This window comes from Galeopterus variegatus, unplaced genomic scaffold, assembly GCF_000696425.1.
Source record: "Galeopterus variegatus unplaced genomic scaffold, G_variegatus-3.0.2 Scaffold3284, whole genome shotgun sequence".
NCBI lineage: Eukaryota > Metazoa > Chordata > Mammalia > Dermoptera > Cynocephalidae > Galeopterus > Galeopterus variegatus.
Window position 1 is genome coordinate 176,531 of NW_007729395.1, and position 13,958 is coordinate 190,488.

A 13,958-nucleotide genomic window follows, 5' to 3' on the forward strand; every position below is an offset into this window, starting at 1 on the left:
CTTGTGGTAGGTCCCAGGTTTGAGCAAATACAGGCCTTATATTATTACTCCTGGTTTTGAAGGTCCATCAAGAAGCAGGACAAACAACACTAAAGCATGCAAAACAGAATATAAAAGGGGGTACCAGAGAGCTTATCAAATAAGTCTAATTGTAACATTCTTATTTCAAAGAATATAAGTATTCAATAAATCTCTGTTGGATTCTTCAAACGTGGCTGTTAAAAATCAGTAATGAAAGTAGATTATGGGGGCCGGCCCGGTGGCGCACTCGGTAGAGTGCAGCGCTTGGGAGCGCAGCGGCCCTCCCGCGGAGGGTTTGGATCCCATATAGAGACTAGTCCGCTCACTGGTTGAGCGCAGTGCGGGCGCAACACTGAGGGTTGCGATCCCGTTACCGGTCGGATCCCATATAGAGATTAGTCCGCTCACTGGTTGAGCACAGTGCGGGCGCAACACTGAGGGTTGCGATCCCGTTACCGGTCACAAAAAAAGACAAAAAGGAAAAAAAAAAGAAAGTAGACTATGGGAAACTGATGGGGATTCTTAAATCCACAGGTTTCCATTGATACCTGGGAGAGGTTTTTTTCGCCAGCTTTATGGTCCCAACAGAACTGACTCAATTTTATACAGTCATTGTTCATCTATGTAAGACTGTGAACATAAATTACTCTATCTTGAAAGCCCTTACCACTTGCTATGTCTTCTGTGCAAATCTTGCCCATTGAAGTTATACAGTAACTGGAGGTAAGGTAGTTAGAACAATAGGTAGAAACAGCTTGCTGACTATAAAGAAGGGACATGATGATTAAGTATTGGTATTGCAACAGCCAGTCTGGCTACCTGCATCACAAGACCATCGAGGATAATGATCATTGTCATAAATAGTGACATTAGCTTGTTCCTTAGTTGGTAATTACATCTTGGCTTCACTGTATGAACTGCCTATATAAAGTTGGGCTGTACCAGGAGGTGATGCAGAGAAACTTGATTTAGGCTCCTGGGTCATCACTCACCTGATCCATTATCCTGTAAGTAAATTACCATCTTAATTAAAATTCTTTGCCTTATTGCATGGAAGTGGCTGCTTCGTTTTTCAGTCTTAAGATACCATCTCAGTTTTGTAGGCATTCTGCCTTTGTTCCATCTTTAGACAATCTAATTAAACTGTCCTTTTGCAACAAATATTGTTCAAAGTCTGGTTGGTAGTCCCATCTAATCCTAGACAAGAAGTATGATGAACTTAAATAAGATAGTGTTAGAAGAGCTCAGTTTTGTTTTGTTTTTTTAAACTCTTTCGAAATTGCAAACTGAAAGTTTGCTAGTTATTTCTTCAAAGTCCAGCTTCCATCTGTAAAGTAGGGTCTCTATTCATTAGTTTTCATAAAGAACAAACCAATTGCAGATAAACTTTTTCCTAGTGATCACTTTCACACTATCATCTTATTGAAAATTCTGCTAAAAACAACATAAAAGAATGTAAAGTTTCCTGTAGTTTATGCTGTGATTTGAATATTTGTCCTCTCCAAAACTCGTGTTGAAATTTAATTGCCATTGTTACACTATTGGGAAGTGGGACATTTAAGAGGTGATTAGGTCTCTCGAGAATGGATTAATGCCATTATCGAGGGAGTGGGTTCCTGATAAAAAGGATGAGTTCAGACCCCTTTCTCTCTTGCTCTCACACATTCTTTTGCCCTTCCACCTTCCACCATTGATGACACAGCATGAAGGAGCTCACCAGATGCCGGCACCATGCTCTTGGACTTCCCAGACATCAGAACCATGAGCCAAATAAATTTCTGTTTATTATAAACTACCCAGTCTGTGGTATTCTGTTACAGCAACATAAAATGGACTAAGACAGTCCATAGGTCTATTTCAGATATTTTGCAAATATGTATTCACGTACATACATACACAAGCCATTTGCTATTTAAACATCTAGGATGGCATATGTTCACCTAGGCCTTTGTGTATAGGAGTGGTTTCTCAGAAACATATAATAATATTATAAAAACAAAGCCAAGGGCCAGCCCGGTGGCACACTCGGTAGAGTGCGGCGCTTGAGAGCGTGGCGGCGCTCCCGCGGAGGGTTCGGATCCCATATAGAGACCGGTCAGCTCACTGGTTGAGCGCGGTGCAGGCGCGACACTCCCGCGGAGGTTTCGGACCCCATATAGAGACCGGTCAGCTCACTGGTTGAGCGCGGTGCAGGCGCGACACCGAGGGTTGCGATCCCGTTGCCGGTCGCGGTACGGGCGTGACACTGAGGGTTGCGATCCCGTTACCAGTCACAAAAAAAGGGGGGGGGGGAACAGCCAATTACTAACTTTCCCTGCAGCCTGAAGTCTAGGCAATAGCTATCCCAACCCTTTGTGGCTTTCTCCTTATTATAAGAGCAATCACTCATTGCTTAGACCGAAGAACAAATAGTCAGGGGTTAAGTGGCAGTTATCTAAATCTACAAAATAATAAAAGTAACATGAAGAAAGGGATAAACTCAGGATATGTGGATGCATATGTCACTTCACCTTCAAGTGCCAGCCTCTGGTGTCTCTTCTTGGCAGAAGAGGCACATTAATGTCAGACCCTAGTCAACTGTGCAGCAGCCCAAAGTTTGGACATTATCTTTGCTAAATGCATATGGTATTCTTATTTAATATGTGTCTCTTTTATTAAAAGTAATGAATCTCCTTTTTTGTGAAAGGCCATTGAAATTAATACTTTTGCTTTTAACATACCCGTAATGAAGAAAGATCAGACTACAAGTCTGAAAGAGACACTGAATATTAATATTAGGTGCTTAATCCCTTAGCAGCTTGACAGGAACAAAAAAGAGGTAGAGGCTTTTAAACAGAATTATTTTCAAATAGCCTCAAATGGATACAAGTTTTTATCAATGTTTGATTGACCTTTGATTCTATGGCTAGAAATGACTTATTGGCTAAGGTGCTTAGGCACAACTTAGACTTTCAGTTATTGATTATTTTATAGAACCCCCACTTTAGTGCCAGTGAAAGAGTCAGAGTTGGTATATAGTGTCCTGACAAGCCAGGTAATTTTAAGCATTATAAACAGGACTGCATTTCTATGTGCCAGGGATTGTATTAAATGCTTTACATACACTATTTTATTTTCTCAGAATCCTGGAGGTAGATTATTATTATTATACTAATTTTACAGATATTAACTGAGGCTCAGAAGGCTTAAGTAGATTCTCCAAGGTCACACATACTATGACAGAGCCAGAACTTAAACACAGCCCATTTGATTCCAACTACACTATACTACTTTGTTTCCTCTAGACTTTTGCTGTCCAGTTAGGTGGCTACTAGCCACATGTGACTATTTAAATTTAAATTAATAAAAATTAAATAAAATTTAAAATTCAATTCGTTAGTCACTAGCCACAATTTAAGTGCTTAATAGCCACATGTGGTTAGTGGCTACTGTATTGTGGTCAGTGCAGATATAGAATCCATTACTGCAGAAAGTTTATTGAACAGTGCTGGTCTAGAGTCACAAGTAACTGGATGCTTTCCTTCCTAATAATGCAAATAATATAAATTACCTTGTTACTTTAACTTCCAGAAAGTTCAGTTCCAGATTTAAGCTCACGTATAGCAATACTTTAGCCCCTCTGATCAATATATTTGTGCTCATCTTTTCCTTGGTCCTGATTTTCTACCTCTATTTATTTATTATTTTTTCATCGTAGATGTTCTCATTGCAGATTTTCTCAAAACCAGGATATAAATGTAAATAAATAAAAATCAGGACATATGTTCTGATTTTTGCATGGCTTCCCTGGTATAAGATGCAGTCAAGGAATCATGAGCCAACTATATGCTGTCTATAAGAAACTCACATTATTTTATTTTTCTATTGATAAAACACATTCGTGGGGTACAGAGTTGACTATCAATACTTGTGTACAATATGTGATGATCAAAATACTTTTGGTTATTATTATTCATTTATTTATTTATTTGTTTTTTGGTGGCTGTCCAGTATGGGGATCCGAACCCTTGACCTTGGTGTTATAACACCACACCCTAATCAACTGAGCTAACCAGCAAGCCCAAGAAATTAACCTTAAATATAACAATATAGGCAGGTTTAAAGTGACTGGATGGAAAAAGTTATATCATGCAAACAATCAACAGAAAGCAGAAAAGGCTACATTAATATCAGATAAATTAGACCTCAGAGCAAAGAAAGTAACAGGAAACATAGGATATTCTGTAGAGGTAGAACATAGGATATTCTGTCTCCAACTAAGGAGACACAGCAATCCTAAATGTGTGTACAGTAGAAAACAGAATTGCAAAATATATGAATGAAAAACTGATAGAACTGAAAGAAGAAATAGACAAATCCACAATAATAGTTTAAGTCTTCAACACCTATCAACAATTGGTAGGATAAGCTGACAGAAAATCAGGAAGTATGTAGAAGAACAGAACAACATCAACCAACAGGATCTAACCAATATTTATAGAACATTCCACTCAACAACATCAGCATGTACATTTGCTTCAAGTGCTCATGGAAGTTATAACAAGATAGACCATATTCTTTTTTTTTTTTTTGTACTTTTTAAAAAAAATAGAACCATAATTGATTATAAATATTTTGGGGGTTCAATGTTGACATATGTTGATCAAATCAATGTTACTAGTATGTATATTGTTACAAATTGTACTTATTCTTTATGCCCCTTGTCCAATCTCTCCCTATTCCCCTCTTCCTTCCCCCCCCACCTCTGGTAACCCTAGATTTCTTCTCTCTCTCTGAAAGAGTAATGGTTACTCTGTTGATTTGTTGCCTAAATGATCTGTCCAATGCTGAGAGGTGTGTACAGTTCCCCCAATATTATCATAGAGCAGCTGCTTCTTCTGTCAGTCTGGAATGGACTTTGTGGAGAGAGACATCCTCTTCTTTTCTTTGATCTCTGCTGGTGACTTTCCTTGTGTCAATGCACTCCAGTGGCTGGCGGACCATCTGTGTTGTGGTTGTGATGTCTAGCCACTTTCGCAGCAGCTGTGGTTACTGTGGTGGCAGTGATGGGCCACCCACATAGAGGTGATGTTTTTGGCATGCTCCTTGGCGCTGGTGGTGTGCCTGTTTGTGGGAGGGATGTCCAGTCCCTGGCTTGATGCCTGGGTCCCCTAGGCAGGGCCCCAAGGTGCTGGTGGTGTGCCTGGACCGTAACTAATTATTTATCCTATGCTTACTTCTAAAACAGGGGAACTTCCTGTGGGAACCAGTACTTGAGCTCTGTGGTTGAGCTAAATTGCTGCTTTGCTGCTGATTCCCTAGGAAAGGCTTTTTGTGCAGCTCAGGGTTTAATAGTTGACCTTATAGGAACTTCCGGCTCTCCAGAGACCTAGTGCACCTGGGTTGTGTAGAAACTCTGATCTGGGCCTGAATTTTTTCATCAAACTACACCCTATGCGATTCTGCATTCCCGATCAGTCTCCTCTCAGTGGTCCTGAGCTGATTGCGGGGGTGGATCAGCTGTCCTTGCTGTGCTCCAGTGTCCTCTCCGTGGGCCCATCTCCCCCACCACCCGTGCTCCAAACACTTCCCATGGGATGGGCCCTGTGCCGGTCCCTTGCGATGACTCACTGGCTTCTGAATGGCTCCCCTTTTCCAGTTGTTCTGGCTCCCTCACTCGTGTGTGGGTCCACGGGAACCCTATTAGTGGTCTTGCTGTCCTGGGGGCCACCAAGACCTTCTTCTCCCCTGCCAAGTCCATCTGAAGGGCACAGCTGCGGCTTCTGCTGGTTCCTGCTCTGTGCACTCAGCAGCTGGAGGCTTAAAGTGGCCACAGCCCGAAATGCTCTGAGCAGTTTTTTCATTCTCTCATTGTGGCTCCTCCCCCTTCATGAACTCCATAGGTCTCTCCTCCTCTTCCCCTGAGCTCCAGAGGCCCCAGCTTGGCTGTTGTTACATATTTATAGTTGTAAATTGGTTGATTTGTGGAAGAGAGTGACGCTGGGGACCATCTATTCCGCCATCTTGTCCTAGGAACCAAGATAGACCATATTCTGGGCCTTGAAACAAACTTTGACAAATTTAAAGGATTTAAATCATACAGAGTGTTCTCTGACAGTGGAATCAAATTAGAAATCATAACAGAAAAGTAACAGGAACACTCACAAACATTTGAAAACTAAACAATAAATCAAAGACCAAGTCTCAATGTATTTTTTAAAAATACATGGAACTGAATGAAAGTGAAAATACAACATATAAAAGTTGTGGGACACACTTAAGGCTATGCTGAAAGGGAAGTTTATGGGACTAAGTGCATAAATTAGAAAAGAGGAAACATCTCAAATCAATAATCTAAGCTCCCACCTGAAGAACCTAGAAAAAGAAGAGCAAAGAAAACACAAAGCAAGCAGAAGGAAGAAAATAATAAATATAAGGAGAGGGTGGGGGCAGGAGGGAAATTAGTATGGATAAGAAATGGGAGTGGCTCTAAAAGGGCAAGATGAAAGATTCTTGTGGTGATGGGAATGTTCTGCATCTTGACTGTTTCCATGTTGACATGTGGTTATCATACTGTTTTGCAAGCTGCTACCATTGGAGGAAACTGGTAAAGGTGTTACTGTTGGAGGAAACTACTGTTGGTGGTTATTTCTTACAACTGCATGTGAATCTACAATTATCTCAAATTAAAAAGTTAAATTAAAAAAAACAAGCAACAGAGCAGATTTTATAACACATAAGGATAAATATCCAAAATATATAAGGAATTTCAACCAAAAATATTTTTAAAATGAAAAAACAATAGAATCGATGAAGAAAAGATTTGAACTAGTGCTTCACAAACAAGTAATAACACAGTGAAATACTATAACACACATACTGGTCACAATAGCATCAAGTGTTAGCAAGGAGGCTGAGCAATGTGTATTCCCATACAAGTGGCATATGTAAATTGGTACAACTCCTTTGGGAAACCTTGGACATTATCTTAAAAAGTTGAAGATACATATACCCTATGATCCAGTAATTCCACACCTAGGATATCTCCAGGATAAATTCGTACTTATGGTACAACAGGATAGATATACAACAACTTGGCAAATAAAGCCAAATGATGAGACAGCACATGTACAAGGGCCTCTAGAACTGCATTTATTGGAGGAAAACAATGAATATAGGATCAGTACCAGATGTGGAGGTCCTATATTCTCTATCCCATTTAGAGTCAACACATAGGAACACATGAATATGACTGTGCAGTGTCTCTAAACCCCTCTCTGCTAGTGAGGAAGGTTGTTTCTTCACACAGGAAGAAGAGGCCTGAAAATCAACTGGCTGGCCTGACAAGGGCTACAATCCAGTAGCTGCATCATGCAGCAGAACCATGTACCTGTTCCACCACTCCATCATTCATGTTCTGACAAGATCAGGGGCAAAAGTCCATGTCTTGTTATGGAAGACAAGTGGCCTGATCAGCATTCTAGTAGGATTGATCTCCTTAAGCATTTGGCTGCAGCCAGTTGCCATGGAGCTTAAAGGCCAACTTCTTTTCTGGGAGGCCAGCCTGCAGGGAATCTTGGACAAGTTAACCCTTATTTCTCAACAATTGCAGTTCCCCAGCTCCAATCTCTATGTGGCCTCTACGTATCATGCCCCATTCTATCAGTAATATATACCATTTCAATCTATAGGCAACCCTGGAAAATGGTCAATACAACAACTATGACAGTGGTCCTCAAACTAAACTCGTATAAGAATCACCTGGAAGGATTATTAAAATACAGATTGCAAAGGCAGGAGCATGACCATGACCAAGGCCCCAGGTGGAAGCTGTGGGCACCCATCCCTCCACCTGAATAGAAGGCAGGAGTGCACCACAAACACCACTTCCATGCAGGTGGACCACCACAGCTTCTGCCACTGAAAGGATGGCTCTCCACCACAGTAGCACCCACAACCACCATGCACATGGCCCAAAATACATTCAACTGCATTGACATAAGGAGAGTCACCAGAGGACCTGAAAAAAGAGGAGGAATTCTTTCTCCTTAAAGCCCACTAGAGTAATAGAAGAAGCAACTGCTCTGCCAGATGACCAGACATCAAAGTAGAGATTCTACACATATGAAAAAAAGAAGAAAATATGTCACTACCGAAGGAATACAGTAATTCACAGGTACCAGAACCCACAGAGCAGGAAACCCCTGAAGGGACTGAAAATGAGTTCTGAGCTACAATCTTAAGAAAACTCAATGAGATAAGACTTGACTCAGTAAGACAACAAAATGAAATGAGAAAAAATATCCAGGAAATGAAGGAGGAAATTTACAAAAAGATTAATACCTTAAAAAAGAATGTAGCAGAACTCATGGAATTGAAGGATGCACTCAATGAAATGAAAAAAAAAAAAAAAAACCCAACAAACCAAGAAATTAAAGAGCAGGTTAGAGCAAGAAGAAGAAAGAATTTATAATCTCAAAGATGATCTTTTTGAAATAACCCAGCTGGACCAAAAAAGAAAAAAAAAGGAAAAAAGAATTTTAAAAATGAAGAAAAGTCTAGGAGAGCTAGCAGAAAACCTTAAGTACACAAAAATCCAAATTACAGGTGTTCCAGAAAGGGGAGAGAAAGGTAAAAGCATTGAAAACCTATTCAATGAAGTAATAACAGAAAATTTACCAGGTATAGGGAAAGACATGGACCTTCAGCTAAGAATACCATACCTAGCAAGGCTAACCTTCAGAAATAAGGGAGTAATGGTGTATTTCCCAGACAAACAAAAACTGTGGGAGTTCACCGCCACATAATCAGCCCTACAAGAAATTCTCAAGGGAGTCCTGCATCTGGAATCTGAAAAATGATAATCACTACCACAAATAGACAAGAAAGAACAAAACCCACTGGTAAAACAAAAATGCAAATGAGAAAAAAGAAGAATCTAAATTTTACCTCCTTAAAAAAAACCAACAAATACTGAAGGTGAATTTTAAAAGGGGAAGAAAAGAACAAAAGATATTTAAAACATGCAAATGAAAGTGATAAAATGCTGGGAAGAAGACACTACTTTCCAATACAACCTTAAATGTAAATGGATTAAATTCCTTTCTCAGAGACACAGACTGATGGATTGGATTAAAAAGCTAGGCCCAAGTATATGCTGTCTTCAAGAGACTCGCCTCACCTGTAAAGACACACACAGACTACTAGTAAAAGGATGGAAAGATATACCACACAAATGGAAACCAAAAATGAGGAGTAGCTATTCTTAAATCAGATAAAATAGACTTTAAACCAAAAACCTAAAAAGAGACAAAGAAGGCCACTATATAATGATAAAGGGATCTATCCAGCAAGAAGACATAACAGTCATAAATATATATGCACCCAACACAGGAGCACCCACATATATAAAGCAAACACTATTAGACCTAAAGAAAGTGATAGACCCCAACACAGTAACAGTGGAGAACATAAACACTCCTCTCTCAACATAGGACAGATTATCTAGGCAGCAAATCAACAGAGTAACACAGGACTTAAACTACACTTTAGACCGGGCCTGGCATATATGTACAGAACATTTCATCCAACAACTACAGAATACACATTTTTCTCATCAGCACATGGAACATTCTCTAGGATAGACCATATGTCAGGTCACAAATCAAGTCTCAACAAATTTTTAAAACTTGAAATTTCAAGTATCTTTTTGGACCACAGTAGATTAAAACTAGAAATCAATGACAAGTGAACTCAGAAAACTATACAAATACATGGAAATTAAACAACATGCTCCTGAATGACCTATGGGTAAGAGAATAAATTAAACAGGAAATCAAAAAATTTCTTGAAACTAATGAAAATAAAGACACATCATACCAAAACCTGTGGGATACTGCAAAAGCAGTACTAAGTTTATTGCAATAAATTCTTACATCAAAAGAATAGGAAGATTTCAAATAAACAACCTAACACTACACCTCAAAGAGCAAGAAAAACAAGAACAATCCAATCCCCAAATTAGTAGATGGAAAGAAAGACTTAAGATCAAAGCAGATCTAAATGAAATAGAAACTCCCCCAAAACAATACAAAAGATCAATGAAACAAAAGGTTGGTTTTTGAGAAGATAAACAAAATAGACAAGTCATTATCTAGGCTAACTAAAAAAAAGAAGAAGACCCAAATAACAAAAATTAGAAATGAAAAAGGAGACATTACAACCAATAGCACAGAAACACAAAGAATCATTAGAGACTATTATAAAAAACTATATGCTAACAAATTTGAAAATCTGAAGGAAATGGATAAGTTTCTGGACACGTATAAACTACCAAGACTGAACCAAGAAGAAATAGTAAACCTGAAGAGACCAATAACAAGCAACAAGATTAAAGCAGTAAAATCAGCAGTCTCCCAACAAAGAGAAGCCTAGGACTGGATGGCTTAACTGCTGAATTCTACCAAACCTTTAAAAAGGAATTAATACCAATTCTCTCCCAACTATTCCAAAAAATTGAAACAAAGGCCATTCTACCAAACTCATTCTATGAGGCCAGTATCACCTCGAAACCAAAACCAGACAAAGTTACAACAAAAAAAGAAAACTATAGGCCAATATCTCTGATTAACATAGACACAAAAATCCTCAACAAAATATTTAAAAACTACCAAAAAAACTCTCAGAGCTGATAAAGAATTTCAGTAGTTTTGCAGGATACAAAATCAGCACACAAAATCAGTAGCATTTTAATTCTCCAATAACAAACTAACAGAAAAAGAAATCAAGAAAGCAAGCTCATTGACAATAGTCCCACAAAAAATAAAATACCTAGAGTAAATGTAACCAGGGATGTGAAAGATCTCTACAATGAGAACTACAAATCACTACTGAAAGAAATTAGAGGACAGAAAAAGGTGGAAAGACATTCCATGCTCTTGGATTGGAATAATTAACATTGTGAAAATGTCCATACTGCCCAAAGTGATCTACAGATCCATCAAAATATCAATGACATTCTTCATAGAAATAGAAAAAACAATCCTAACATTCATATGGAACAACAAAACACCCCAAATAGCCAAAGCAATCTGGAGAAATAGATAGATAGATAGATGATAGATAGATAGATAGATAGATAGATAGATAGATAGATAGATAGATAGATAGATAGATCAAGTCAGAGGCATAATACTACCTTACTTCAAAATATAATACAAAGCTTTAGTAACCAAAACAGCATGGTACTTGCATAGAAACAGACATTTGAACCACTGGAATAGAGAACCCAGAAGTCAACCCACATATTTACAGTCAACAGATCTTTGACAAAGTCAACAAGAACATTATGGAAAAGAGTGCCTCTTCAATAAATGGTGCTGGGAAAATTGGACATCTATATGGAGAATGACTCTGGATCTGTACCTCTTACGATATACTAAAAATCAACTCAAAATGGATTTAAGACTTAAGTATAAGACCTGAAAGTATAAAAGTCCTAGAAGAAAACATAGGGGAAACACTTCTGAAAGTAGGACTGGGCAAAAACTTTATGAATAAGACCACAAAAGCACAAGCAACAAAAGAAAAAATAGGTAAATAGGATTATATCAAACTAAAAAACTTCTGCACAGAAAAGAAAACAATCAATGGAGTGAAAAGACAACCTACAGAATGGGAAAAAATATTTGCAAACTATGCATCTGACAAGGGATTAATATCCAGAATATACAAGGAACTCAAACAACTTCACAATAAAAAAACAAATAATCCAGGCCGGCCCGTGGCTCACTCGGTAGAGTGCGGTGCTGATAACACCAAGGCCACGGGTTCGGATCCTATATAGGGATGGCCGGTTTGCTCACTGGCTGAGCGTGGTGCTGACAACACCAGGCCAAGGGTTGAGATCCCCTTACCGGTCATCCTTTTAAAAAAAAAAAAACAAATAATCCAATTAATGAATGGGCAAAGGAGCTGAATAGACATTTTTTGCAGGAAGACATATAAATGGCCAACAGGTACATAAAAAAATGCTCAATGTCACTAATGATCAGGGAATGAAAGTCAGAACCACATTGAGATATCTTCTCACCCCAGTTAGTCTGACTATTATCAGAAAGACTGAGAATGACAAATGTTGGCTAGGATGTAGAGAAAGGGGAACTCTTTGATACTGTTGGTGGGACTGTAAATTAGTACAGCCATTATGGAAAACAGTATGGAGGTTTCTCAAACAACTACAGTTAGATCTACCATGAGATCCAGCAATGGGTATACACCCATAGGAATGGAAATCATCATATCGTAGGGATTCCTGTACTACCACATTCATCGCAGGCCTATTTACAATAGGCAAGATATGGAACCAACTGAAATGTCCATCGACAGATGACTGGATAAGGAAAATGTGGTGTATATACACAGTGGAACACCATTCAGCCATAAAAAAAGAGTGAAATTATGCCATTTGCAGCAACATGGATGAGCTTGAAGAAAATTCTAAGTGAAATAAGCCAGGCACAAAAAAAAGAAATTCTGCATGTTCTCACTCATAAGTGGGAAGAAAAAAAGGAGGAGGAAGGAAGGAAGGAAAGAAGGAGAGAGGGAGGGAGAGGGAGAGAGGGGAGGAGGAGGAGGGAGGGAGGAAAGGAAGAAAGGAAGGAAAGACCATAATAATATGTTGAACTTTCAAAAGGAGAGAACAGAACTATGGTTACTAGAGGTGGGAAAGGGGGAGGGTGATAATTAGGTAGATTACAAAAAGAATAATTATGATTCGTAATAATGAACATGTTAATAATATTGATTTGATCACATATTGTACACAAATACTAATAGTCAACTTTGTACCCTATAAATATGTATAATCAATTGTTTCAATTTTGAAAAATACATATTGCAGAACCACAGCAGGCCCTGAGAATTCCCAGGTGATACTGGTTGCTGGGACAGGAACCACACCTTGAAAATCCCTGGAATGAAGCCATGAATAGCCCTTCCCTATACCAGGGGCTGAGGGAGCTCAGACTCAGACAAGAGAAGAGGTACCGGAGTTCCGATTGGGGTACTCTTGATCTAAAAGCCATCACCACATAGCATTATAAGAGCTGTCAGCTCACTTGGTCCCCACTAGGGTTGTCTCTTTCACATGGAGGTGGGGATAAGGAAGATGATGGTTAATTTATGTCATCTTGACTGGGCCACAGGATGCCCAGATAGCTGGTTAAACATTATTTCTGCAGCCCCGCCTAGTGTGCTCGGAGACGGGAGACATCTGGCAGGGGAGGCGGGAACTCCACGGGGACCACACTGCTCCCGCGCAAGCCAGCAGCCTGGCCCAATGTGTACGGAGCACAGAGACATCCAGCAAGGGAGATAGAAGCTCCATGGAGTCCACACACCCTGTGGGGGGGGGGCCGCCACCACGTAATCCAGCAGCAGGGAGGCTGCACTGCTGCCACCTGGCTCCATCCCAAGCCTGGCCTAGCACGCACAGACCAGGGAGACATCCTGTAGGGGAAGGGAAGCTCTGCAGAGACCACACGCTCTGCAGTGCCTTGTTGCATCCCAGCAGCCCGGGCCAGAGTGCACGGAACAGGGAGAAGTCCTGTACGGGAGGAGGAAGCTCAGCAGAAACCACACACTCTGCAGTACCGCCCCGTGATCCAGCAGCCCAGCAGAGTCCAAACTGACCAGAGAGGTGGCTCCCTGGAGAGGCCCAAGACCCGAGGCAACCACACACACAAGGCACTAGAGGCCAACTGAGCAGTCACAGAGGTAGACATACCAAATTGGCAACCACAGCAACATCTTAGTTAGTCAATAGTGTCAAATCTGTGGACTGTGAAACCCCCTGCTACAATGAATAAACATCAAAAAAAAGATACCAGAAATACAAAAAATCAAGAAAGTACACCACCAAAAGTTAATAAATCTCAAACTCTAGATCCTATAGAACA